At 38.4% G+C, this 26,411-nt stretch overlaps 1 long non-coding RNA gene and 1 pseudogene across 5 annotated transcripts; one reads left to right on the plus strand and one right to left on the minus strand.

The window, feature by feature from the left end:
- Positions 1-5,336: 5,336 nt before the first annotated feature.
- Positions 5,337-14,951, minus strand: LOC144321293 (elongin BC and Polycomb repressive complex 2-associated protein pseudogene; annotated as a pseudogene).
- Positions 9,117-26,125, plus strand: LOC144320504 (uncharacterized). Of its 5 annotated transcripts, none has more exons than XR_013386123.1 (5): positions 9,117-9,243; positions 19,847-20,752; positions 21,222-21,310; positions 22,849-22,897; positions 25,089-26,125. It is a non-coding gene; the product is annotated as an uncharacterized LOC144320504 (long non-coding RNA). The 5 variants fall into 5 exon arrangements; XR_013386122.1 differs by lacking the exon at positions 9,117-9,243 and adding an exon at positions 9,313-9,518; XR_013386124.1 differs by lacking the exon at positions 9,117-9,243 and adding an exon at positions 15,814-16,190.
- Positions 26,126-26,411: the final 286 nt, after the last annotated feature.

The raw sequence follows: 26,411 nt of genomic DNA on the forward strand, positions 1-26,411 counted from the left end.
ACTCAGTTATTCTGTGACCTACACACCGTATTTTGAACAAAATAAATATTTAGCCATCTGTGAAAAATATCAAAAATTCATGTTTTCACACATAGATCATTTGAGCACTTTCACATGCTTCAGTTCCACTTCGATAAGGTAAGTTCCAAGGTTTCAGTTGTTCAACTGCTTAGTTTAATGTTTATAGTTGCTGGCTTACAGTTAGCACTTTACATAAATCTGAGACATGTCTTCATGCAAGTATGCTAATTCTTATCATGCTGAATAAATAATATGATTTAATTACTTTAAAAAATTGTAAAATTCTTTATCAAACTACAGTATAACCAAAATTAACACTGACTTTTTATTACTCTTTCCCTCTGGCTTTTTTTTAACTCTATACATTTTCATTTCAAATTGCCCTATCCTGAACCATATTTAAGTTATAATATTTTTATAAGTTTTTTTGTTTTGTTTTGTTTTAAAGAGTTATGACATATCATTTGGGTACAACACAATATCATCTCTCTCTTAGGAATTACTTGGACTTTTCTTTGAAAACAAATGAGGAAACTGTGAATTCTGTATGAAAGTGTTCATCTATTTGTATTATTACATCAGTGGCACTTTCTGATTGGTTTCCAGATAAAAACATTGTGATTATTATTCATATCCATAGAAAGATTCAATAAATATTGTGAATATTATGAAGTGAAAAAAAAAATTACCCAGTAAGTTAGTTTACAAATCTTCCAATATGTAGTGACATTATAAATCTCAGTACAAAAATTCACCATTACTATTAGTTGACAGCTAAATTGTTCTAAGGTATCTTCAGCTGAGCCAAGTAAATGAGGCACCTGAACTCTAGTCTCCTGTGGTCTTCAATATGTATGGTCCTTGAAGGTAAGATCATATTAATAAATAAAATTATTAAGAATTAACATTGATAACAAAGCAATCCCTATTATGTATACAGTCTTTTTCCTCACAAACCCTATTTTCCTAAGTATAGCTTATCATTTCTGTTTGCCTCAGTATTAGTCATGAAGCAAGTTGTGATATAAGCAATGATTAGAAAGAAAGCATAAGATAATTGTCTTCAACATTTCTCTCATCTTCCAATCACAATAGGATAATGTACGATGACATGCATGTCAATAGGAATAATGCAATCATTTTTCTAAATGAATGAGATGAAACATGTGATTAGGTGAAGCCCTTTTACTTGGTTTGCTTTAGTTTTGCCTTTTACTGCTTTCATTTCAGCAACTAAACATTAGTGATTGGTAACCAAAACAAATCTATCTTCTGTTGAATTTAGTTTTATGGAATTTCTAAGATCATGAATGGTTTCCAGTGTGCAAAGAAATTATTATAAAATGGTAGAAACCATATTTCTGTGGGTTTTTTTTTGAAATTGCAAATTACATGAAGTCGATTAATTGACCATTATTTGTTGTTCTTCACATAGGATATATCCTTATCCAGTAGAATTTCAATTGCTTAAAATATTTTTGGAAATCTCTCTTCTAAAACTTTCTCCAAAGATACAAAAGACCACAGAAAATTACTATATTTTTAAAACTATTATGGAAAAAAAATAATATTTCTTATCATTAGTTTCCAAGAAATTAAATATATCTTTAAGTGATGGAAAATCTTGTCCTGGAGATGATGAAACTAAATTGATTCATAGTTTACCCATTCAGTATATGTTTTCACCAGTGGATTTGACAAGTTGTTTTGTGCTCACTTTTAAAAATTTGGAATATTTAGCCGTTCTGATTTTCTATACTAATTAAAAATTTTAAGGTGATTTTATCACCAAAATGACTCTCAATTTTCTCTTCAATTTCAGCATTTTGTGTCATGTTTCTCCAAAATGCTTTAAACAATAAAGTATACAGCAATAGCGTAAAATATATTTTTTTTACAAATTATGTCTGTCCCTGAATCACAAAAGTGCTGAGAAAATATATGTTGAATGTTTCCCTTATGATAAAAATCACTAAACATTTGTCTTCTTTCTTTTTTGTATCTCATTATGTTATTATACAGTTGAATAAAACAATATACTGTGAAACTTTAATTCAGTAACACTGTCAGAACTGTATCCTAAAAATAACTCTAGATTTTTCAAGTATCCATTGTGCCTGGTAAATATTTAAAACTGTCCTAGATTCTTCTGCCAGATAACATGCTTTGATGCCTTCTTAATAGAATATAAATTCTGGAGCCAGACTATCTGTGTTTAAATCCTTGCCCTACAATTTCTTGTCACCCTAGAAAACTTTTATCAGTCTTCTCCAGGTACCATCTGTAAAATGGTGAAAGTACATGACTTACAATGATGGGAATTAAATTAAATACTTCATCTAAATATTTAACATATGATCTGTCTTTTAAAAACAATATAGCTTTTTTTAAGAAATAACTTTTCTGCCTGGGACCATCTATTCAGGTGATGCAAATTTTAGAGTTGGCCATACCAAAAATGATTGTTAGCAAAGTAAATATTAATTTTCTACTATGAATCAGTTCTCTCAAAAGCAAATAAAATGACATTTGAATTTTTCTTTTCTTAATGTTTGTTCTATAACTTTCCTGTATTAGTTTGAAAAAGGAAAAGCATCACTTTATCTCCTTGTTTCTGCCTCATGAACACTGACTTTCAGAATATAGAAAAGATAATTTGGTATTGATTGCAGATTTTCTAGTGATTCATTTACTGGTTCAGCATGCTTATTTAATAATGAGCACATATTCATTTCCTGTTTGCAAATTTTACAGTACAATTCTGTATGTACTCTACATGAGACATTTGGATATTATAAATTGCTTTTAAGCAAGTGCATCAAAGCACAATTCACAACTGACTTGTTTCTGCATATTAATTCATTTGCTTAGCCACTAGAGGGAAATAAAACACATACTCCCTGCCTATAGTAAATTTCAAAGGTTGGGTTATAAGACCTTATCAAGGCTCTGACTGTCACTTTTATTCTAGTAGCTATATTCTTCTCTTAAAGTCAAGAGATATTATTACTTCAATTACATGGTTTTCAATATGCAGATAACCTTTAATCTCTGCTAGATTTTTCAGAGCTAAAATAGGAAAAAAAAAAAAAATCCAGGGCATAAACCCACTTTCCAAATGTCCCTTTTTGGGAAATGAAGAAGGTATCTCATGTATCTTGAAAAAGCCTCAATTATTTTAAACTAAAGAATATATAAATATATATGATTACCAGTTTATATAAATTAGTTTAAAATGAGAATAATACTAACAATTTCCAAGTATTTATGATTTATTATTGATTTATTCCACACTTTTATTGTCTATTTAGTTATGATCAATGACTCCATTAGATAAATGCTATGAAAAATGAGAATAATAGTAGAGAACTTACGATAACATAGTTTAGATAAATAAAGGACCAAATGGTAAATGGTTTTGTTTTTCTTACTTTTCTGCTTCTTTAAAAGGAACAACAGACAATACTTTATTTAGATGATTCAGTGCACGCCAGGTAAGTCAGCCCTTAAGAAGTTGCATGCCTCAATAAAATAAGATTGAAAAATGTCATGATAATGGGAATGATTAAATCTCTTTTTCAGTTTGAATGTGTAAAGTTAGCATAGGGTAAAATTAAACCAATGAAAATAACTGGTAAATAATATCCTAGAGTGTATTTTGTAATTTTTTTCCCTTGACATGTATTTTATTGAAATTTTTAATAACATTGTCACTTTACAAAATTAAGATCATCCCTTCAATTTACCAAGTGACTGGACTTTTTTGAGTCTTCTGAGAATAGTAATTCCTAATTCATCCATTGTACTCAAATGTGTTGAAATGCTAATGGCAATTGTATCCTTGCTTTTAATAAACCCACATGCACTTAAGTTGGAAATGTATTAATTCTTGTTGCTTCTCTTATCTAGTGCACCAGCTAGCTAAATTCAGCTCAAATGTATGTGCTCCAAATATTATCAGTTGTATTTGAAGATTTACGTTGTTGCCACTTTTGTGTTACAAATCATGTCTTTTATGCCAAAGTCTACCATTGCATAATATGACACATATCATAAAAAACTATTAGAGTTACTTTTAATCTCTTGTCCATATTGCTTTTATGTCTCTGCACACTTGTTACTGCAGTTAACAGTATATTGTTTGCAAAATGATTCTGCTCCTAACTGTAGTACTAATTAAAATATTTTCCATATATTTTTAATATTTTAGTTTTTAATTGTGACACATTTTAAACATAGAGACAATAGCAGAAAATATTACATATGACTATCAATTCATTATTATAACTAAACATACATTATATTACCATCAGCTGATTTTTTTTCTCATTTTAGAAATAAAATCAGACATAGACAAAAGTCCACATGCTATTCTTTTCCTCTTTCTCATTCACAAAGTTAACTAAATTCCTAACATTGGTATCATTTCCATATTTCTTACTGTTCATTTATTGTGCATGTTTCTTTATGTAATACACAGAGCACATCTTTTCTATCCTCTGAGAAATCCTGTCTTGAACACATGCACCAGATAAGCCCAATCAGACAAAGGAAGTCCACATGAAAGCCTCTAGGTCTGGCTCAAGGACTATGAAAGGGAGCCCCTGATAATCAGAGACGGTATATATTGTTTTCTCTTTCGTTTTCTTTCCTCTCTTCTCCTTTGCCCTAGTCCTTCACCCATCATGGCAGCCACAGTTGACAGCAATAGAAGCCTGAAGGAGCCAAAATTCTAAGGGAGAAGATACTTCATCTTCCTTTAATGAAATGTGTTTCCAAAAGAATGGGTAAAGTTCCATTACATTTTTTACTTTCTCTGTCCTTGTTTTGCTAGGCTCTGGATGCAGAAGCAGTTTGGGGAATATGCACCAAAGCCCCAACATTGATGTCAGAAAGAAGTAAAATATTTTTTAATTACTGAATGAAAAAAATTCTATCCCCGAATTCTAAATCTACTGAAATTAATATTTAGGAATGACGGGGAGAAAAAATAGACATACACAGATAATGGAAAACTGAGAGAATTTGTTGCCAGCACATCTACCCTAAATGAACGTCTTAAAGGCAGTTCTCTAAAAAAAAAATTCACAATAAAAGAACGAAACTTGGGACATCAGAAAGGAATTAAGAATGTGGAAATAGGGATCCCTGGGTGGTGCAGCGGTTTGGCGCCTGCCTTTGGCCCAGGGCGCGATCCTGGAGACCCGGGATCGAATCCCACGTCGGGCTCCCGGTGCATGGAGCCTGCTTCTCCCTATGCCTGTGTCTCTGCCTCTCTCTCTCTCTGTGACTATCATAAATAAATAAAAATTAAAAAAAAAAAAAGAATGTGGAAATAGCAAATATGTGGATGTGGGAAAATACAATGTAATTTTCTTCTTTTCTTAAATTTTTCATTTGAAGTTGAAATGAACATTGGAACGCAAAGATGTTTCTAAATATATGTAAAGCGTTTATTTAAGATAATTATAGAGCAAAGTAAGCTCAAAGCAAGCAGTAAGATGGTAATCATAAGTGCAGAAACCAATGAAAAAGACTAATGAAAAGCAACAAAGAGAATCAATGAAACAAAAAACTGGTTTTCTTGAAAAGATCAATAAAATTGACAAATTTCAAAGATTGACAAAGAAAAAAAAAACGACACGAATTACCATATCAGGAATGAAATATGGAATATCACTAAAAACCGTGTAGACATCAAAAAGATAATAAGGGATGACCAGGAACAATATTATATACAGGAAGTTGAGTTTTTGATAAAATAGATCAATACCTTGAAAAGCATAGTCTGCCACGACTCACCTAATATGAAATAATAACTTTAATGCCATATAACCATTAAAGAAATTGAACTTACATATTAAAAAATTCCCAGAAAGAAAGCTCCAGGCCTATTATCTTTTAAGAATTTGCCAAATTTATAAAGAATAAATATTGAATCTAAACAATCTCTTCCACAGACGCCTGGGTGGCTCAGTGGTTGAGCATCTGCTTTGGCTCAGGTCGTGATCCCAGGATCCCAGGTTCGAGTTCCGCATCGGGCTCCCTGCATGGAGCCTGGTTCTCCCTCTGCCTATGTCTCTGCCGCACGCGCTCTCTCTCTCTCTGTGTCTCTCATGAATAAATAAATTAAATAAATAACCAAAAAAAAAAATCTCTCCCAGAAAGTACAAAAGAAAAGAAATTCATCTTTTTTGAGACCATCCTGACCCTGATACCAAAATATGAGATATTACACATAAAGGAAACTATAGACCAATATTCTTCATGAATATAAATGAAAAAAAATTTACAAAAAACTAGCAAATAAAACTCAGCAATATATAAAAATAATTATAGACCATGACTAAATGGAGCTTATTCTAGGGATACTCTGCTGTTTAATTATTCAAACATCAGTCAGTGTGATCCATCATATGAACAAGCTAAAGAAGAAAAATTACATGATCATCTAATTATCTTCAGAAAAATAATTTGACAAAATTCAACACTCATTCATGGTATAAAGTCCCGGTAAACTTGGAGGGGGGGAAATCTGATTTTGATAATGGGCACATACTGAAACCCATACATCAAGGTTCACAAAAAATAAAATAAAATAAATGTGTTTTTGCCCTTGAGATTGGACACAAGACAAGAATTTCTTCTCTCAACAAATCTAAGAAAAAAAGAAAAAAATAATCACAACCTTAGAACTGAGTTTAACATGGTCAAAGGAGGCAAAATAAACTCATAAAAAAATCTATTGTATTTCTACTTATGAGTCGTGAACATGTGATTATTAAAACTAAAATGTTGTATCATTTACAATTGTTCTAAAAATGAAATACTTAGATGTAAATATAACAAAATATGTAAAGGTAAAAAAAGAAAATACTTAACATCTGCTGTAGTGGAGAAGTTGAACCATCAATGGTGTCATTAGAAGGACCTATTGTGGAAACACCAGAAGGAGAACCGTGTAATCAACCTGGGGACACCTACCATGGAAAGCGGGTGAAAAAATTTAACATCTGGAGTAGCAGAAAAGTTCACCCATCAGAGGAGATGTCTGAAGGACCTACTGTGGAGACCCCAGAACGAGAACCGTGTAGACAACGTGGGGACACCGGCCCTGGAATTTTGATAAAAATACTTAACATCTGCTGTAGCAGAGAAGTTGAACCATTAATGGTGTCATTAGAAGGACCACTGTGGAAATGCCAGAAGGAGAACTGTGTAATCAACCTGGGGATACCTACCATGGAAAGCGGGTGAAAAAATTTAACATCTGGAGTAGCAGAAAAGTTCACCCATCAGAGGAGATATCAGAAGGACCTACTGTGGAAACCCCAGAACGAGAACCGTGTAGACAACGTGGGGACACTGGCCCTGGAATGTTGATGAAAATACTTAACATCTGCTGTAGCAGAGAAGTTGAACCATCAGTGGTGTCATAAGAAGGACCTACTGTGGAAACACCAGAACCAGAACCGTGTAGACAACGAGGGGACACCCGCCCTGGAATGTTGATAAAAATACTTAACATCTGCTGTAGCAGAGAAGTTGAACCATCAATGGTGTCATTAGAAGGACCTACTGTGGAAATGCCAGAAGGAGAACTGTGTAATCAACCTGGGGATACCTACCATGGAGCGGGTGAAAAAATTTAACATCTGGAGTAGCAGAAAAGTTCACCCATCAGAGGAGATATCAGGACTTACTGTGGAAACCCCAGAACGAGAACTGTGTAGACAACGTGGGGACACCCACCCTGGAATGTTGATAAAAATACTTAACATCTGCTGTAGTGGAGAAGTTGAACCATCAGTGGTGTCATAAGAAGGACCTACTGTGGAAACAGCACAAGAACCTTGTAGACAACGAGGGGACACCCGCCCTGGAATGTTGATAAAAATACTTAACATCTGCTATAGTGGAGAAGTTGAACCATCAGTGGTGTCATAAGAAGGACCTACTGTGGAAACAGCACAACAAGAACCTTGTAGACAACGAGGGGACACCCGCCCTGGAATGTTGATAAAAATACTTAACATCTGCTGTAGCAGAGAAGTTGAACCATCAGTGGTGTCATTAGAAGAAGCTGACCAAGAACAAGCCTGTGACAAGAGACAGACTACAATGATGGAAATAACTGACGTGCTTACGGATGTCAATGAATCACCAAATTAATCATTTGTGAAAGTATACAACTGCTCAATTTCTCATGATATACGATAAACCTTTTTTTAAGAGCTTAAAAAAAAAAAAACTCTCAAACTCTAGGGGGTCCTCCCAGCAGCAGCCCAGCGGGGGCCAGGCCTACCACTCCCCTCCCCCCCTGGAAAACAGCACCTCTGACCTCAAAACTAATCCCCTAGCCCTGCCCCCATCGGATCCATCAGGTCCCTGACAACTCCCGAAATGCCTGGAGTTAGGGAAGGAAGCTGCAGGCAACTAGCCCAGCTCCCATTCAAACTCAAACTCTGCTCCTTCAGGCCCCGTGGGACCCTGGAGGTTAGGGCAAGAACTCCTCAATTTACCCCTTCTGTAAGGAGTAGCTGGCCTCACCTCTAGCCTTTGAGGGGGCTGAGTTTTGGGCGTCCAAAGACTGGACCCAGGCCCGCCCTCTACCTCCACCCCCTCTCATGCATAAATCGGTGGAGAGGACCTCGAAAGGCAACTTGTTTGATCTGATTTTATTGACTCTTCCACCTTCTATTACTTTCCCTGGGACCGTCCCTGGCCCTTTCCCCAGGCACAAGGTCTGCACCTTTGGAGGGGAGGCGGTCCCCCAGCCCATCCCCTACAAACCAGAGAAGCAAACTGGGGGAGGGGGCTGATGGATCCAGGGGGAGAACTTCTTTTACCCATAGAACCTTTTAAACTGAAAGCAAACAGGAAAAATTAAAGGGGAGAAACTTCAAAAAGCGGACAAAAGGGGAAAGGCTGGTGGCTGAGACTGAAGACATCGCCAGTTAGGGGTCACCTGCCTTGGTCAAGGGAGAGGGCTCGGGAAAAGAGGGAGGGAGTGAGCTGCCCCTAGCTCAGGCTGTCCGCTCCCCCATGAAGGCTCTGGCGGGGCTCGGAGTGCAGGGGAAGGGGGCGGGGGGGACGGTTAAAGGCCTGGATGGTGGGGGTGGGCGATGCCCCCAGGGAGCTGCCAATCACCTCCCCACCCCCACGACGGCCCCCTCCACCCCAGGCTCGCCCACAGAAACGACCAGTTTGTCCATCACCAAGGTCTCTCTCCCTCTTTTCTTTCCTTGTCTTTGAGCGGTAGCCTCCTTTACTCCCCCTGGGGTGAAGGCCCTGCCCCCAGAGATCCGGGATGGAAGAGGGGAGGGATTGGAATCTATGCCTTTTTCCGTTAAGCCTTCTCGTGACTGCAGCCCTTGGTTCGTCTCCAAAGGATGAGGGGGAGGGGGTGTCACCCCAAACACTTAGGTGCTTAAAGATCACTGTCACTTGAGGTCCCTCTGGCCGCAGCCCATAAAACGTAAAGGGACAGGCAAAATGTGAGAAACGAGGCCCTATCCTGGGGCCCAAAGCTTGGCCGTGGCCCCCAATTTTCCCCGTTGGCAGAAGAGGTCTCGGGCTCAAAGTTCCTCCAGGTGGATCCCCCAGAATTTGAGGCCTGGGGGCTCAGGGACAGCAGGACCCCCTATCTGCCCCCTGCACAGCGGGTGGGCAGGCGGGGGCTTAGCGTCTCCCTGCGGGCGAAGCGAGGATGCCGGCCCTCAGTCTCCGTCCTCCCCGCCACCAGGGCCGGGGGCAGGGGAAGGGGTCGAGGAGGCTGACGGTGCTGGAGGTGGCGAGCGTCGGTGCGGGGCGGCGGGGCTGTGCGCTGCGAGGGGGGGGCCGTTGGCGTTTCTTGGCGGTTCCCCGGGCGGGCCCTTCCGCGGGCGGCCGCTCGGGAGCAAACTCGGAGCGTCGAGGGCGAAGCCGTTCGCGTAACACCGAAGCTTCGACCCGCGGATCAGACGAGCGGCAGGTTCCTGGCGCAGATCTCCGGGCGCGGCCGGGGCTCCGGGGCGGCCTGCGGGGCGTTTCCATCGACTGCGGCCGTCGGGCCGGCGCGGGGGGCTCGGGGCCGAGGCCCGCAGGTGGCGGCGGAGGCGGGGAGCCGGGCTCCTGATGGGGGCTGTGGCGGCGGGGCCGGGGCTGGGAGTCGAGACCCGAGGCTGGCGGAGGCGGAGCGGAGGCGGAGCTGCTCCGAGATCCCCGAGGGCGCCGGGGCGCCGGGCAGCGGCCGGGAGGTTCGCCGGGGCGAGGGCCCAGGTGCGGGAAAGCGCCTCCGCCCCCTTCCTCCTCGCCGCGGCCCCGGCATCCTGACCGGCCGGGGAGTCCGGGTCGTTGGAGCGCCCGGCGGGCCCCGCGAGGTGCATCCAGGCCGGGTGCACGGGGCGGGGCGGGGGGGCGCGAGGGCCCAGCAGCACGCGGCCCCGCGGCGCCAGCTCCCCAGGCCCCAGGTCCAGAGAGGACGCCCGAGGTGTGGCAAGGGCATGCGGGCACGGCGGGGAGAGCTGGGCCCCCCGACGCGGCTTCCGGGGTGTCGCGGAGCAGGGCGACCCTCGCGGGGACGCCGGCACTGCGAGGCGGGGAGCGGGGCACAGAGTTTCGCTGGAACCGCCAGGGGGTGCCCACTGCGGGGCCCTGGTCCCGGCGGCCCCAGGAGCCCACGGGCGAGGGGAACATCGCCCCCGCTCGACGGGGAGGTCTCTGCTCCCGGGCGCCCCGGGCCGCACCCCCGGGCCGCACCCCCTGGCTCCCTCCTCGACCCCGGCACGCGGCCCTCCCGGCGCCGGACTCCTGGGTCCCTGCGAGTCCCGGCGCCGTCGGCCGCCCTTCCCGCCCCGCGCTCCCTGCGCAGCCCCGGCGGGAGCCCCGCTCGGCTAGACCAGGGCGCACAGGCTGGGGAAGCAAAGCGGCGGGCGGCCGCGGAGGGCGGGAAGGACCCCGGGCCCAGCGGCGGGGAGGGCGCCTTCCGCCCGCTCGCCTTCTTTCTTTCTTTTCTTTCTTTCTTTCTTTCTTTCTTTCTTTCTTTCTTTCTTTCTTTCTTTCTTTCTTTCTTTTCTTTCTTTCTTTTCTTTCTTTCTTTCTTTCTTTCTTTCTTTCTTTCTTTCTTTCTTTCTTTTCTTTCTTTCTTTCTTTCCTTTCTTTCTTTCTTTCTTTTTTGTTTTTCTTCTTTCTTTTTTAAATGTAAATATGTAAGCTTAAAACTATCAAAATCCCTGACAGATTCATTATGGAGATAGGCATGATTAGTTTAAATTTTATGTGGAAAAGCAAAGGAAATGTAATAAATTTAAAAAAAAAATTTTTTTTAAAAGGAAATGTAATAGATAAAACAATTTTTAAAAAGAGAAAGAAGGTAGATGGATCACTATAGCTAGAATTAAGTTTTACTACGTAACTAGTTGTGGGTTGCCATTGGCAATATAAACACACTGATCCATGGAACAGAAAATGGAAACCAGAAATAAATCCACACAAATACCTCCAAATGAACTTGAAAAGGAGCAAAACCAGTTTAATGGTGGAAGGATAGACTGCAACAAGTTGTGTTGCAGCAGTAGGACTCCCATAGGCCTCTGTTCCCTTCTCCAAAATCTTGATCTAAATGTCACACTCTGTACAAAAATTAACACATAACACAATACTATACAAAATACAATACCTGGACAGCCCCGGTGGCTCAGCAGGTTAGCGCTGCCTTCAGCCCAGGGCGTGATCCTGGAGACCCCGGATCGAGTCCCATGTCAGGCTTCCTGCATGGAGCCTGCTTCTCCCTCTGCCTGTGTCTCTGCCTCTGTCTGTGTGTGTCTCTCATGAATAAATAAATGAAATCTTAAAAGAAATACAATCCCATAAATAATATACTATAATTTATTTAAAATACAATACTACAAATAATATACACACAAAAAATACTACAAGACAGTTAGAGAAAAAAAAAAATGGAAAATGTTCAGGACCCAAGGAGGGCAAGGTATGCATGCTGAGTTAGACTCAACTCCAAAACGCAATCCATAAAAGTAAAAATATGTAAAAATCAGACTTAAAAACTTTTACTCTATGAAAGTTTCACTCAAGATGTTAAAAAGACAAGATACAGACTAGGAAAAAAAACTTTTGCAAGTCACATATCTGACAAAGTACCTGTGAAAATAAAGGAAACCTCATTTAAAATGGGGTTAGAAGCGCTGAAGGAGGTTCTCACAGACATACCATTCCTTGCAGCCTACTTAACTGGCAGGAAGAAGAAAGATAATTCTTTTACAAGGGAGGACACTTTTCAGGTAGGAATTTTATTTTCTGCCTATAAGTAAGGAACTTCCCTCTCTGCCCCAGCAACAATGAACTAACCACTGTTGTGCCCAAGATTGCGAATCCGAGAAACCACCAAGGAGCCGACATCGATGCAAACACTCGACGGTTTATTTACCAGCTCGAGCTTGGGTCCAAGTATGCCAGACACTGCGGAGCAGGGACTTGGACCCCGAGGTGGGGGTCAGCTTAGTCTTAAGGGCTGGTCTAGGGGACCTCCAGAAGGGGTGGAGGAATTTCTCAAGTTCTGTTTACATTTTGATATGGGGCGTTCAAGGGCATTGAGCTCTGTTCTTATTCTAATAGGGGCTTCCTGCCCTTGGCTTGGGCTCTGTTCTTATTCTAATATGGGGCTTTCTAGGATGTTAAACTGTAAGCTGTTTTCTTCCTGTAACTGAAGTAAGGTAAATGTCAGCTCTTGTTCACAGGGGCCTGGGATGGCTGTACTTGTGCTAACGCTCAACTTGAGGTGGAATGGCCTTGATTTTCTCGGCCTCCACAATATTAATGGTACAGTGTTTTGGTATACATTCACACATAAAATTGAATTGTGTTCCCCCCAGATCTGTAAACTGAAGCCCTAAACCCCACTGCCTCAAAACGTGACCATATTTGGAAATAGAGTTGTTGCAGATGCAAATTAGTTAAGATGAGGTTATACTGGAGGGCCCCCTAATCCAATAGAAACCGAATACTGGGTGAAGATGAAGGCAAAGACTAAAGTGATGCAGCAGAAGCCAAGGTGCAGGAAAGATGGCCGGCAAAGCCCCGGAAGCTAGGAGAGAGGCAAGAATACATTCTCCCTCACAGCCCTCAGAAGGAGCAAAACCTTGCCAACACCTTGACCTCAGACTGTGAAATGATAAATTGTTGATATTTAGGCTACTCAGTTTGTGGTGCTTTGTTAGTATCTATTTGTTAAATGTCTGTGAATGAGTCAAGAGTAACTTGTACTGAGGACCTTATACTGTCCAAAAAGTGAACAGTAATGTAATTTGGTATCATGGTAAATCAAGTTTGTATGTTGAAAACTCTATGTTAATCACTAAATATATAGTAAGCTCTGTTTAAAAGCCAAGCAAATAGTGACAAAAAAGACAAACTATTTTTTTAAAGATTTTATTTTATTCATGAGAGACACACAGAGAGAGGCAGAGACATAGGCAGAGGGAGAAGCTCCCTTGTGTGGAACTCGATCCCAGGACCCCAGGATCCAGACCTGAGCTGAAGGCAAATGCTCAACCACTGAGCCACCCAAGTGCCCGACAAACTATTTTTTAAAAATCAATTAGAATAAGAGGAAAAATGAACAGACTGGGGAAAACAGAAAAGTTATTGTAAGATGATAGGTTTAAACAGAAATATATCAGAAATTTCATATAAACTTACTAAAGCTGACATTTAGAAAAATAAGTAACTCTCTATGTTGTTCAAAACCAAAAGTATTCAGCAAGTTTAAAAGAGAGAAAGATGGACGAAGATGTCATGCCAGCTGTAACCAAATAAAAGTTGGTGCAGCCATGATAATACCAGGCAAGTTAGTCTTTAAAGCCAAAATCGTTACTAGTAGTACAATGAATCATCTTATTAGGATAAAATGTTTAGTTACCCAAGATGGTGGAAAATTTCTAAGTGTGAATATACATAACATAATCAGATATAATCCACAAAAACCATGTTTATGAGCAGAAAAGGCAAGTACAAAAATGTAGTGAGAGATTTGATGAAAACTTTTAGAAAATGATAGAAAATTTGAAAAAGTGCTAAGTAAGGAAATGGAAAACTTGAAAGTGAATCAGAAATGAGCAAAATTGACAGTTCCCCAAATTGCAAATGCATGCTGGGCCATAAAGCAAACTTGAACACACTTCAAAAGGCTATAGTCACAAAATGTAGGTCATCTGACTGCCACCTAACTTAATAAGGTTAAGACTATATATGAACAATATGAAGATAATTAACAAATACCATATTTAAAATTAATAAGTTTACTTCTATATAGCTTGTAGTGTAAAGACAAAATCACAATGGACATTATGATTTACCTAACTTAAAGGCAGTAACTAGTACATAGCAAACTTTAGAGCATTGTTAAGATTATAAAGGATGATGTATAACTACAAAAACATTTATTATAAAAGGTAAATTATGAAAATCAATGACCGAAGCATTCATCTTCAGAAGATAGAAAAAGAACAATATGTGCAAAGAAGAAGAAATAAGAAGATAAAAAGCCGATATATAATTGAGATCAGCAAAGTCAACATTTATTCTACAGAGGCTGACTGATATGAAACAAGAAGGCACAAATACAACTAGGTCATTTTAATTAATACATATGATAGTAGGTATTAAAATAATGATATCACTGTAGAGTCTTCAGATATGAAAAGGTAAGATGAAGGTATATTGAATAACATTACCACAGAAAACTTGAAATTTTACATAAAATGGACAAATTTAGAAGAAATGTAAAAATATTTTTAAAAATTTTGACTGGCTAAATTTGACATTATGTTTTTAGTCCAGATTCCAACCTTCCAGCCTACACCTTTCTTCGGCTGTACAGTGTTCACATGCTTACTGTTCCTCCACTTCTTACTTGAATCTGACATATCCATTGCTCCCATTCATCCTTTTGATCGCACTTCTGATTTCAGTTGAGACCACGGAGGGTCATTTCACATGAAATTTGACTGAGTTTGAATTGGCAATATATCACTTCAATTATTCTTACTTTGCCCCCTTGGGACTTTCTGCCTGTGAATTTCTCCCTCAGAGTTAGTCAGGCTGCACCTAGATGCAGCTCGGAAGCATGAGGATTTCATACCATGGGGGAAGCCTGCAAAGTTTGGGAAGGAGTTGTAGACTCATGGAGTGGGGGTGATAAAATACTTCCAATTCATATCCTTTATGTAGAGAACAATGACAAGCATCTGGACGCATATCAGGAGATCCTGGCAGAACTGAGTTGCCCCGTGTAGTAATCTCCGTAATACACACTCTGATTGCCTTTTCCTCTGCTCCTGCATCTTCAAATACACTAAATCTTTGTAAGACCTTAGTGTAGATTTTGCACCTGTAAGAAACCTAAGACAATGATAGAATCTGGAGATTTTTTCTTTCTACTTTCTTGAAGAAATTCTGTAAAATATGCAGCATTAGGAAGTGTTGGTTCTGCCAGGTTTAATCCATTGGTAGTGAAATGGAATAGAGAGGCCAGGCAAAAGTTGGTCTAAAAAGGCTTTTAATGGGACGTGCTCTCGGGTGAGGTTCCGTGGCCCACAGGGGAGGGAGAGAGCGGGGAAGTCGTGCCAGGCAAACCACGGGGTGGGGGGGGGTGTCTAAAGAGTGTTTGGCAGGAAGGTGGGGACAGGGCAGCATTCCAATTAGGGCAAGAGTTACCAGGTCTTTGTGTGCTAAGGTAGGGCAGCAAGGTGGTGTTGGTGGGAAAATAGGGGTAGGGCGGCATTCCACTTAGGGCAAGGTTTACGGGTCTCTGTGTGCTAAGTTAGGGTAGGGCGGCAAGGCGGCCTTATTGGGAGGTTGCTGGCCTGGGGTTGGCCGTTTTGAGGTCCCAGGCTCGCCAGCCCAACAGGTTCAACATAGACCCTCTCTGAATGTAAGGGGAAAATACCAAACCCTGCTAGCATTGATATAATAGTCTCTGAAATTGAACTACGAGTTTCTACTGTAAGCAATAACTCCAGTTTGTAAGCACTACTTGTTGTGTTCAAGATTGCGAATCCGAGAAACCACCAAGGAGCCCACACCGATGCAAGTACAGGAGGGTTTATTAGCAAGCTTGAGCTTGGGTCCAAGCATACCGGACACAACAGAGCAGGGACTTAGCCCCCGAGGTGGGTTCCAGCTGAGTTTTATGGCCTGGTCTAGGGGATTTCCAGAAGGGGTGGAGGAATTTCTTAAGCTCTGTTCTCATTCTAATATGGGGCTTTCAAGGGCTTTAAGCTGTTTTTTTCCTGTAACTGAAGTAAGGTCAAGTTCAGCTCTTATTCATATGGGCCTGGGATGGCTGTACTTGTGCTAATGCTGAGCTTAAGGTGGAATGGCCTTAATTTTCTCGGCCTCCACACTACTCAGTAAGGTTGAAACCTCAACGTTGACAACTTAAATATCATCCCTTTTGTATCTTGGGAGAGTTTTCAGTCTGTTCGTAAAGCAGTTTAGTGTAACCATTCACTTCCCCTTCACATGAGATGTTTATTGTAACAGGTTGACTCCTCCTCCTCACCAATATAGGTCATTAACAGGAGATCATACAAAGATTTAATTACGAAAGCATGTATAAAGTGATTTTGTTCACAAATCTTTGAAGAGAGAAACTGAAATTAGTCTTAGGAAAGGAAAACAAAAATCTGCCAGAATATTAATAAATGAACTGTTTTTTTGTTTTTGTTTTTTGCATGCGTGTGCTGTTGCTTTCTTTTGTTTTTAACAAAGCTCTTTCTTCAAAGACTTAAAAAGTAATAAAACCTTGTCATCAGACCTTCTGGAAACTCTAGAAAATGGCAGGTCTCTCTGATTCCAATGGGATTGACCTTATGATTAATTAAGTGCAATCTTATAATTTGTATCTAAACATAACTACTATATTTAAAATGTCAGTGGTAGGAAAGTATGACTCAGGTCATTTAAGTGACTACACAGATATCTAAAACAACATCTGGGGCAGCCCTGGTGGCTCAGCAGTTTAGCGCAGCCTACAGCCCAGGGTGTGATCCTGGAGACCCAGGATCGAGTCCCACGTCGGGCTCCCTGCATGGAGCCTGCTGCTCTCTCTGCCTCTCTCTCTCTCTCTTTCTCTGTGTGTGTATCTCATGAATAAATAAATAAAATCTCAAAAAAAAAAAATAAAACAACATCTGCTTGACATTGGGATAAAAGCTATGAGTAGGAGTCCAATACTTGCTGAAGAAAAAAAAATATTCTCATACTCTTAACGGTGGTAAAAAAGACTTTATTCAAGAAGGATCCACTGGAATGGGATTTTGCAGTAGCAGGAAGGGATTGGGTTCAACTCAGAATACAGCAAGAACAAGTGGAGATTCACAGCCAAAAGTGGGGTGAGAGGTCAGTAGATGGAAAATTGCTAAGAGGAAGCATCTGGGGAAATGGAGAATTCTGGCTAAATAGACCTAACAAGTTTCTTGCTGAAGTAAGGCCAGGATTTTCAAATATCACCACCTTTCAGATATCAAAGGTGGAAGGGTTCTTTCTAAACCAGCTTAACAATATTCTTGAAAATGCAAAGACTGACTTAGAAGTTCAAAGGTGGAAGCCTACTTGAGAAAATGGCTTAGAGGAGCCTGACTAACAAACATTTGGTCAAAAAGAATGTCATACTTTACAATGTATACCCTGCTAAATTTTGTAAGCTATATTATTATTAGACTTGTGATTTCTAATAACATGTATACCATTTTTTACATGTATATTAGTTTTGAAATGCAAAATGCTAAAGTAGGAAGGGAACTTAGGTGTGATTAAATGCAATATGTTAAATCTATATTGTGGAAATTGTAGTGCATTAATACGAAAGAGGCAAGGTCAGATCATACATTTTTGGCAGAACGGTCTCTTGGTTTTAATTTTATATCATTTTTGTTATATAATACTGAGATGTGAACCTACATTTTTAATGTTCAAGAGTTTTTTCCCTTTTAGCAAAAGAACATTGTGTTTTTAAATGAAATTGTTCAATAACTGCATCCAAATGAATAACATTGGCTTCATTCATAATTTATCAGTTCCTTGAAGAATAACTTTGGAAGCCTATTAACAATGTTTTATAGTTAGATAGTTCTAACTTCATGAATTTCTTGATTTGATTCCAGTTGTGTGAACCGTTTCCTTTTTATGAGGTTCTTAGGTATACATGATTAATATAAGCCAATATTTGACCAAGTCATAGTCCATTTTTATAAAAGGATTCCACTAATATCAGATGTATGAATCATGTGCCTCTTTAGTGTGAGTGGTAATATTAATTAAAATCTCAGTGTCCATTTTGAAATAAAACTATGGAGGTTCTTTTTGAGTAACAGCCACCACCGGCTTACATCTTCCACTCCCAGCCAATTAAATGTAAATATATGATTCTGAATTTACCCTCACATAGATTTTCTATGTTTCTTTGAATGAAAAACACTACATATTAAGGATATTTAATTTTATATGCTTATTAGTGTCAGTCAGCCTCTGATCTTACCTTTAATTGACTTTGAACAACACATATACCTAAGATTGCCTTTTACAAAATCTATTTATTGCATCATTGATTTACATGAGATATTGTTTTTTGTTTTTTTTTTTTTTAAGATTTTATTTATTTATTCATGAGAGACGGAGAGAGAGGCAAAGACACAGGCAGAGGGAGCAGCAGGCTCCATACAGGGAGCCTGATGTGGGACTCGATCCCCGGTCTCCAGATCACACCCTAGGCTGAAGGTGGCTAAACCGCTGAGCCACCGGGGCTGCCCTACATGAGATATTGTATAGCAAGTACTCTGTACTTTATAGTGTCCTGGGTTCCACTGATCTTTGGCAAAAGCTCCCAGCTATCACTTCAAAGTCAGTATTTATATTGGAAGCTAAGTAATTTATCATGAATTCTATATAAAATATCATCTGATAACACGCTCTACTTTGGAAACTGCAAAAGTATTCAATATTTCAGTATAGGTGGTAATTCTCTTAATTTGGATTCCATTTGAATTGCAGAGCCCCCGAAAAGAAATATGCTGACAAGAAACTTGTCTTCTAAAATTGTACACATTTCTTAACTGCCCTAACCAGGGTAGGATCAAAGATAGTGAGGAACTTGCCTTGAAATATGATTGATCTTAACCTCAGGGCCCAGGATAATTATATTAACTTCTTGCAACCATTTCCTTAATAATCAAGAATTTAAACTATTCAGCATCCTGCCAGAACAAAAATTACTCTCGTTGCTACGTGTCTCAAAAAAATTTAGTGTTTAGAGAAACTGCATTACTTACTCATTTTACATCTTATTTTATTTTTAAAGTTTTTAAAAATATTTTATTTATTAATGAGAGACACACACACACAGAGGCAGAGATAGGCAAAGGGAGGCAGAGGGAGAAGCAGGCTCCCTTCAGGGAGCCAAATGAGGGACTTGATCCCAGGACCCCAGGATCAGGACCTGAGCCAAAGGCAGAACCTCAACCACTGAACCACCCAGGCATCCCTTTACATTTTAAATTTAGATTTGTTATGCTTGTTGTTGGCTACAGAAAGGTTAGCAATTATCATTATAATTGTTATTGACAGAAGAATTTGTGAGAGCCACTAACAAAAATCAATCATTTTAATTAGAGTGCTATATAACTATTGAAACTTAGAAGGGTGAATAGCAATGACAAACATTTGTTAAGTCTTTACTTCGTTAAAGAAAGTACACAATATTTACAAATATTATTTTATTTACTCTCCATTTAACCCTCTGAAATAATTTTATTTTCCTCTTTTGCAGATGTGGTCATCTAATTTGGCCAAAGCCACACAGATATAATCCGAGCCTGGAGGGCCATCTGACTCTTAACCATTATGTGTGCTGCTGCCCAAATCTTAAAGCCTATCATACCCTAAAACACACACATACACACACACACACACACACACACACACAAATACTCCACCACCACCATCAACAACAGCTAAGTCAGCATTATCTTATTATCTTGTTATCCAACAGTTGGCAAGATTTGAATTACAAATTTAATTTGTAAAAATGGTTAAAAGTAATTGAGACTTGAGAAGGCATTAAATGAGGGACAAGGCTAAAAGTATTACTATTAGTCAATGTCATATGAACAGCTATATGTTAGAAAAGAAAAATTGTGAAATTATGTTCAGGCTTTGATGCTATTGATAACTATTATATTTTAGTGAATAACCAGTATGTGTAAGACACATCACATGCACCATTGTCTTCAAGCTTTCACTAACCTTTCAGACATTTATTATCTCTAATAAGGATGACTGATTTAGAAAGATAAAGTTAACTTGTCAAAAGTAGCCAAACTAGTTAATGGTAGAGTAATAATTAGATCCCTACAAGAAAGAAGTTCTATTCACCCAGTTAAGTTGGCTTTCATTAACAAATTTAGTAAGGGGGTTTATTTAACTAGATTGAGCTGTGTCAGATGACTACAGTAAAAACGGAGATTAAATCACTGACAAAAAAATTTCAAGACAGTCATTATTGTGATTTAGTCGAGCAGTGCACCTATATTTCTTTGATAATTTTTTTTAATTAGCAAGTATTTTAGCTTGTTAATTATATGCAGGCTTTTCCATTACTAAGAAATGACAGAACCAAGGAAGGAAGGAAGAAAGAAAAAAGAAGGAAAGAAAGAAGAAAAGAAAACAAAAAAAAGTAAGAAAGAAAAAAAGGGAGAACAAGAAAAAGGAAAGATGAAAATTGATTGCAAAATGAGACAGATACACAAATAGTAAAGCAAATGTAAGGAAGAAATACGATGAGATTAAGAGAGTTAATATTATATTGAAAAACACATTTGTTAATTTCTTTATACATGTCTTATTTTCCTAACCACTTTATATTGAGGCAATTAGTGTCCTTTTCCTTGACTGATGTTTTTATTTCTCCTTTTGAGGAAAGACATAAAGAGATTAATGAAAAAGAAGAAAGTTATTTTGTTTTCACTTTTACTATGAGATAATGGGTACTGTATGCTTGAAAGTGAAGGAAGGGGTCTGTAGTTACACTCTTATTTCTTACATTTGTTTTTAATATCTTTCTGTATTTATAGATTTCTTTAACATATGCGTTGCCTTTTCACTGGCAATCTCCTTTGCTGTCTTGCTGTCTCCTTTGCTCTCAGTGATCTTGCTGTCTCCTTTGCTCTCAGTGAAGTTGCTACAGGTGCTGGTCACCGAGGACCTTTGTCTTATCATCTTTTCTTTTAATGTCGTAAATATTGACAGTATCTCCCTGATACCACCTCCCCATGCATGGTCACAATTCAGGTGTCACCTTCCTGGGTGACATCTCTAAAAATTGCTTAATTTGAAAACAAGAGTTCTGATTTATGGAAAATACACCCTTTTTTGCTGCCTGAACCAATCAACTATCCTACAGCGAGAAGAATTCAACTTCCTGATAGTTATAATTGGGTTTAAATAATCTAAACAGAATCTGAATGATTATATTAAGAGCTGGAGACGAGGCAAAGTGATTAACTGTATCTAGCTAACATGTCACAATTACTTAACTTTACTTAAAAGTTTAGTGAATGTTCTAAGTGATATGGAAATGTTAGGGCTCAGAGCAGACGGCCAAGAAAGAATTCATGAGACGTTATCGGTGCAAAAAAGGTGTTTTTATTAAAGCACAGAGACCAGACCAATGGGCAGAAAGAGCTGTCCTAAGATTGTGAGGAGAAACTGATTTGGGGTGGTAAGGACAGGGAAGATTTCCTAAAGGATTTTCATGTGCTAAAGAAGACTCAAAGGATCCAGGAAGCCTGGCTATTATTAAGCTAAGCTTCTTTTTCCCTCTAGCAAGGCATTAACATTAAGACAGTTGGGACTTCCTGGAGGACTGCTTGCCTCAAATATTTCTCAATGGGCTGCAGGTTATAAGGAAATTTAATTTTTTCTACATTTCCTTCTTTGTTTCCCCACATCATAAGCATTTTACTAGCATCCCTTCACTTAATCATTGAAAATGCACTATAAGTGAAATGTTTATACTTGTTTGTTTCATGGGAAAAGAAATTGAGGCACAGAGATATTAACTAACCACTCCAAACTCACACATTTAGCCACTTGTAGCACACAGATTCTAAGGCAGGGCTTCCTTTTCTTTTTATTTCTTCTTCTTCTTCTTCTTCTTCTTCTTCTTCTTCTTCTTCTTCTTCTTCTTCTTTTTTTTCTTCTTCTTCATCTTCTTTCTTCTTCTTCTTCTTTTAAGCAATCTCTACCCCCAACGTGAGGCTCAAACTCACAACCCCAAGATCCGGAGTCTACTGAGCCAGCCAGGAGCCCCCCTAAGGTAGACCTTTCTGATTCTAGAATTCATTATGATGCTTTCTATTCCCCCATGTGAAAAATACAATATTACCAGTTTTCTTTCCTCTAGCAAATGAATCCTTGAGGTTAATGATAATCAGTCTCTCTCCATATGACAACAGATAATTACTTTATGTTTTGTAAAACTTTCATTGTGACCTCTTGCTTTTGTCTTTAAAAAGAGAGCAGGAGAAAATGTCACATAAAATCTTGGTGATTATTTTCAAAGCTACTATAAAACAGAAATTAGAAAACAAAGGCTAAAAATATACAAAGAACAAGGCTGAGAAAAAGAACTGAGTAAAAAATAATTAGTTTCCATGTCTCTTCAGTCTTCCTGACAACATAGAAACCTAAATCTTAGACTTTATTTTATAATTCATAACTGATCTATACATTTACATAACTTATTTGCAATTTTTTCTGATCTATTTAAAGACTGAAGGAGGCTTCTCAGTGTGCTTGGCAAGTTAATATTTTGAAACAGGTAAAAATATTTCAAAATAAGGCTGATGGATCATGCAAACCCTTAGGACAATGTGCTAAGACAACAGACTTTGGAATTCTATTTACATTCATGATAATTAAAAGCTTTATGTAATTTTTTATTATAAAAATCTCCGGGTGGCAGTTAATATTAGTCTGATATTACTAATAAGTATACCAAAATTTAGATTGATCCATTTGTATATTACTTAAACAAACATAAGCAGTAATTTTGCAGAAAAGCTGAAGGCATAAGCTATGCTCCTAACTACTGAGTTACACATAATGCATTTTTACCTTGACTATTACAATTTGAGGAGAGTCCATGAACTCCACTCATTGTTACTATTGTAGTAACAATGGTAATTTTGTGGAGGCTGGAGAAAATTAAGGCCATTCCACTTTAAGTTCAGCGTTAGCACAAGTACAGCCATCCCAGGCCCCTGTGAATAAGAGCTGAAATCTACATTACTTCAGTTGGGGGAGGAGGGGGCACGCGGGGGGGGGGGGGGGGGGGAGGACAGCTTACAGCTTAAGTACTAGAAAGCCCCATATTAAAATGAGAACAGAGCCCAAACCAGGGGCAGGAAGCCCCATATCAGAATGAGAACAGAGCTCAATGCCCTTGAAAGCCCCATATCAGAATGTAAACAGAACTTGAGAAATTCCTCCACCCCTTCTGGAGGTCCCCTAGACCAACCCATAAAACTAAACTGACCCCCACCTCGGGGTCCAAGTCCCTGCTCTGCTGTGTCGGGTATACTTGGACCCAAGCTCGAGCTTGTAACTAAACCCTCATATGTTTGCATCAGTGTCGGCTCCTTGGTGGTTTCTCTGATTCGCAATCTTGGGCACAACAATTTAAATACAAAATATCAAACATAGTTCAATACGTGTAGTTCCATTGTTGGATATACCATACAGATACTTAAATTAAGTAATTTATTCAGATTTTTTTTGCTCAGTCTCAGAATATCTGTTGGAACTTGTCTCATTTTGGCAGATCAACATAGTAGGATAAAGATTTGTTTTTTTCATTTATGCTCAACAACACTTGTCCTATTTGGGTGATTAACAACTTTGGAGTAATACTCACTTTGGTCTTGGGGAGATATTTAAAAATATTCACTTTTTCTCCCTATTTAATTAATTCATTAAGATGATTGTATATTAACCAACAATATAAGCAATAGAAAGAACAATAGCTGAACTTGGAGTAGAATAATGCCAGATGTCACGTAACAGTGTACTTTTGGGAAAAGATAAAGACAAACTGGTTTTTCTACTCACAGTTTGATAAAAACTCTTATTAAAAGAGTGATAACTAAGGCTTATATAAACTCTTCTGTTAATATCTTTCAATAGATATTGCTAGTACCCCTAAATTTTTCTGTTGAATGATCTCCTAAGGCTGTCCCTTAGGATGACAGCTCATTAACTTGACAGAGGCATGTGCTTACCATCTAATTTTCTGCAAAGTAGTTTGGACATATTTTCTCTCCTTTTTTTCTCTTAAAAGACTATCCATAGAAAAGCTTTCCAACTATGAGTTTTACAATGTTTTCTTATATGCTAAAATAGAAATAAAAGATATTTGTTTGTGATCTTGACATTTTTTTTCAGTGATTTTGTTGCTGTGCTATTTCCATTTATTTATAAGTAAAATTGTCACATGCAATACATTTGTAAGACCTAGAAATCAGGTAAGAAAACAGCAACCTCTATGACTATTATGTAAGCAATGATAGGCCACAGATGATAGTCTAATCTGAGTGGTAGGAAAGGAAGATACATTTACATTTTTAATTGAGACCTCTCTCTCTCTCTTTTTTTTTTCTTTAGCCTGTGTGCATTATGTGACTTAATCTGAGCAAATGAATGAATGATTTTGCATTTTGTTAGAGTAAGTAAAGAACACTACTTCAAGATTATAAAGATTTACTGTGTAAAATTGAAATTGCAAGTTATTACTCAAAGGAGGCTCTGAGTATCAAGTCTCAATGATTTATTCTCTCTATATGTTTATAATTTTAAAATGGATTCAGTATTCTCATAGAAGGGCATTACAAATAAAATAGTTAATCTCAAAAACAATTATGAAGATGAATAAATATTCAAGCTTAATTTATTTTGATAGAGTTGATATAGCTGAAACAGAAGGAAATTAATCTCATGTTGCACTTTCATTCTAGAAATTGTTTATTCCTTATACTTGGATATCAAATGAAGACCAACCACCACGGCTCTGTTGCAGTTGCAGCTACAGCTTTAATGAGCTCAAAAAACACCATTTCCTCACCTTTTCCCTTTGCTCTCTTGAGTCTTAGATCCCAGTGCTTTGCCATGTGCATAATGTTGAAAAACCATGAGCTTAATTGAGCTCCAAATTCCTACTGTATAAGTGCATCTACTTCATAGTGGTTTTGATTTACATTTCTCTGGTTAGAGATGTTGAACACCTTCTCATGTACCTGTTGCATCTTTGTAGCTCTTCTTAGGGAAATGTCTATTCAAAAATGTTGATCTGTTGCCCACTTTTTAATCAGATTCTTTTTTGTTTTGTTTTGTTTTGTTTTGCTATTCAGTTGCAGGAGTTCCCATAGTTAGCAATATGGTGTCCTGACACACACACACAAAGGAAGAACAGCAAGGGGATTCTTAGAGGTGTTGGATATGTTTGTTATCCAGAGATATGTTGGTAACAATAGAGTAACATATTAGTGAAATAATTATATTCAGTAGCTATATTGAGATTTGGGGAATTTTAATTTAAGATGCATATTTCACAGTATGGAAAGCGAGCGCTGTTTTATTATTATTTTTAACTTAACCACAGATCCAACTTTTCTGTCACTGGTTACTAAGCAAACAAAATGATACCAACTTTGTGGTATCTATCTGTGTCACTTTGACAGTGTCTCTGAAAACATGAAATGTTTAAACATGACATTTGTATTTCAGAAAATTTTTTCATACTGAATGTGAATAGAAAAAAGATGAATAAATTCACAATATTGACTTACATTTATATGCCTAGGAAATGAGCATAACATTTTTCTTTCCTTCAGGCACAGAGTTGATATTCCCTCATGGCATTATTCTCTAGTCTTACAAATGTTCTTGTGCATGACAAGAAGTCCTTTTGCTACTTGACTTTGCAGATTAATTAAACTATAGTTATACAAATGCATTCATGAATTTCATTTCCATCTTCTTTTCAACTCTCAAAATACAAAATACATGTATATGTATATGTATATATATCTCACACTGAATTAAAATATGTCAATTTAATTTTATATTATTCATTAATATGTTTATGTGACATACAGGCAATCTAAAAACTTCATAATCAGCAAGAAATATGAGAATCCAACCTATATTTTAATGATGAGTTTCTGAAAAAATATTAGCTAAATTAGAGCCTTATTTAAGATGGAGTCCACAGTAATTTTTAAAAATCTGTAATAACATGAAAAACTAAGGAATTTAATGCAAATGAAATGTCCTAGAAA

Source organism: Canis aureus, chromosome 9 (assembly GCF_053574225.1).
Source record: "Canis aureus isolate CA01 chromosome 9, VMU_Caureus_v.1.0, whole genome shotgun sequence".
Classification (NCBI taxonomy): Eukaryota; Metazoa; Chordata; class Mammalia; order Carnivora; family Canidae; genus Canis; species Canis aureus.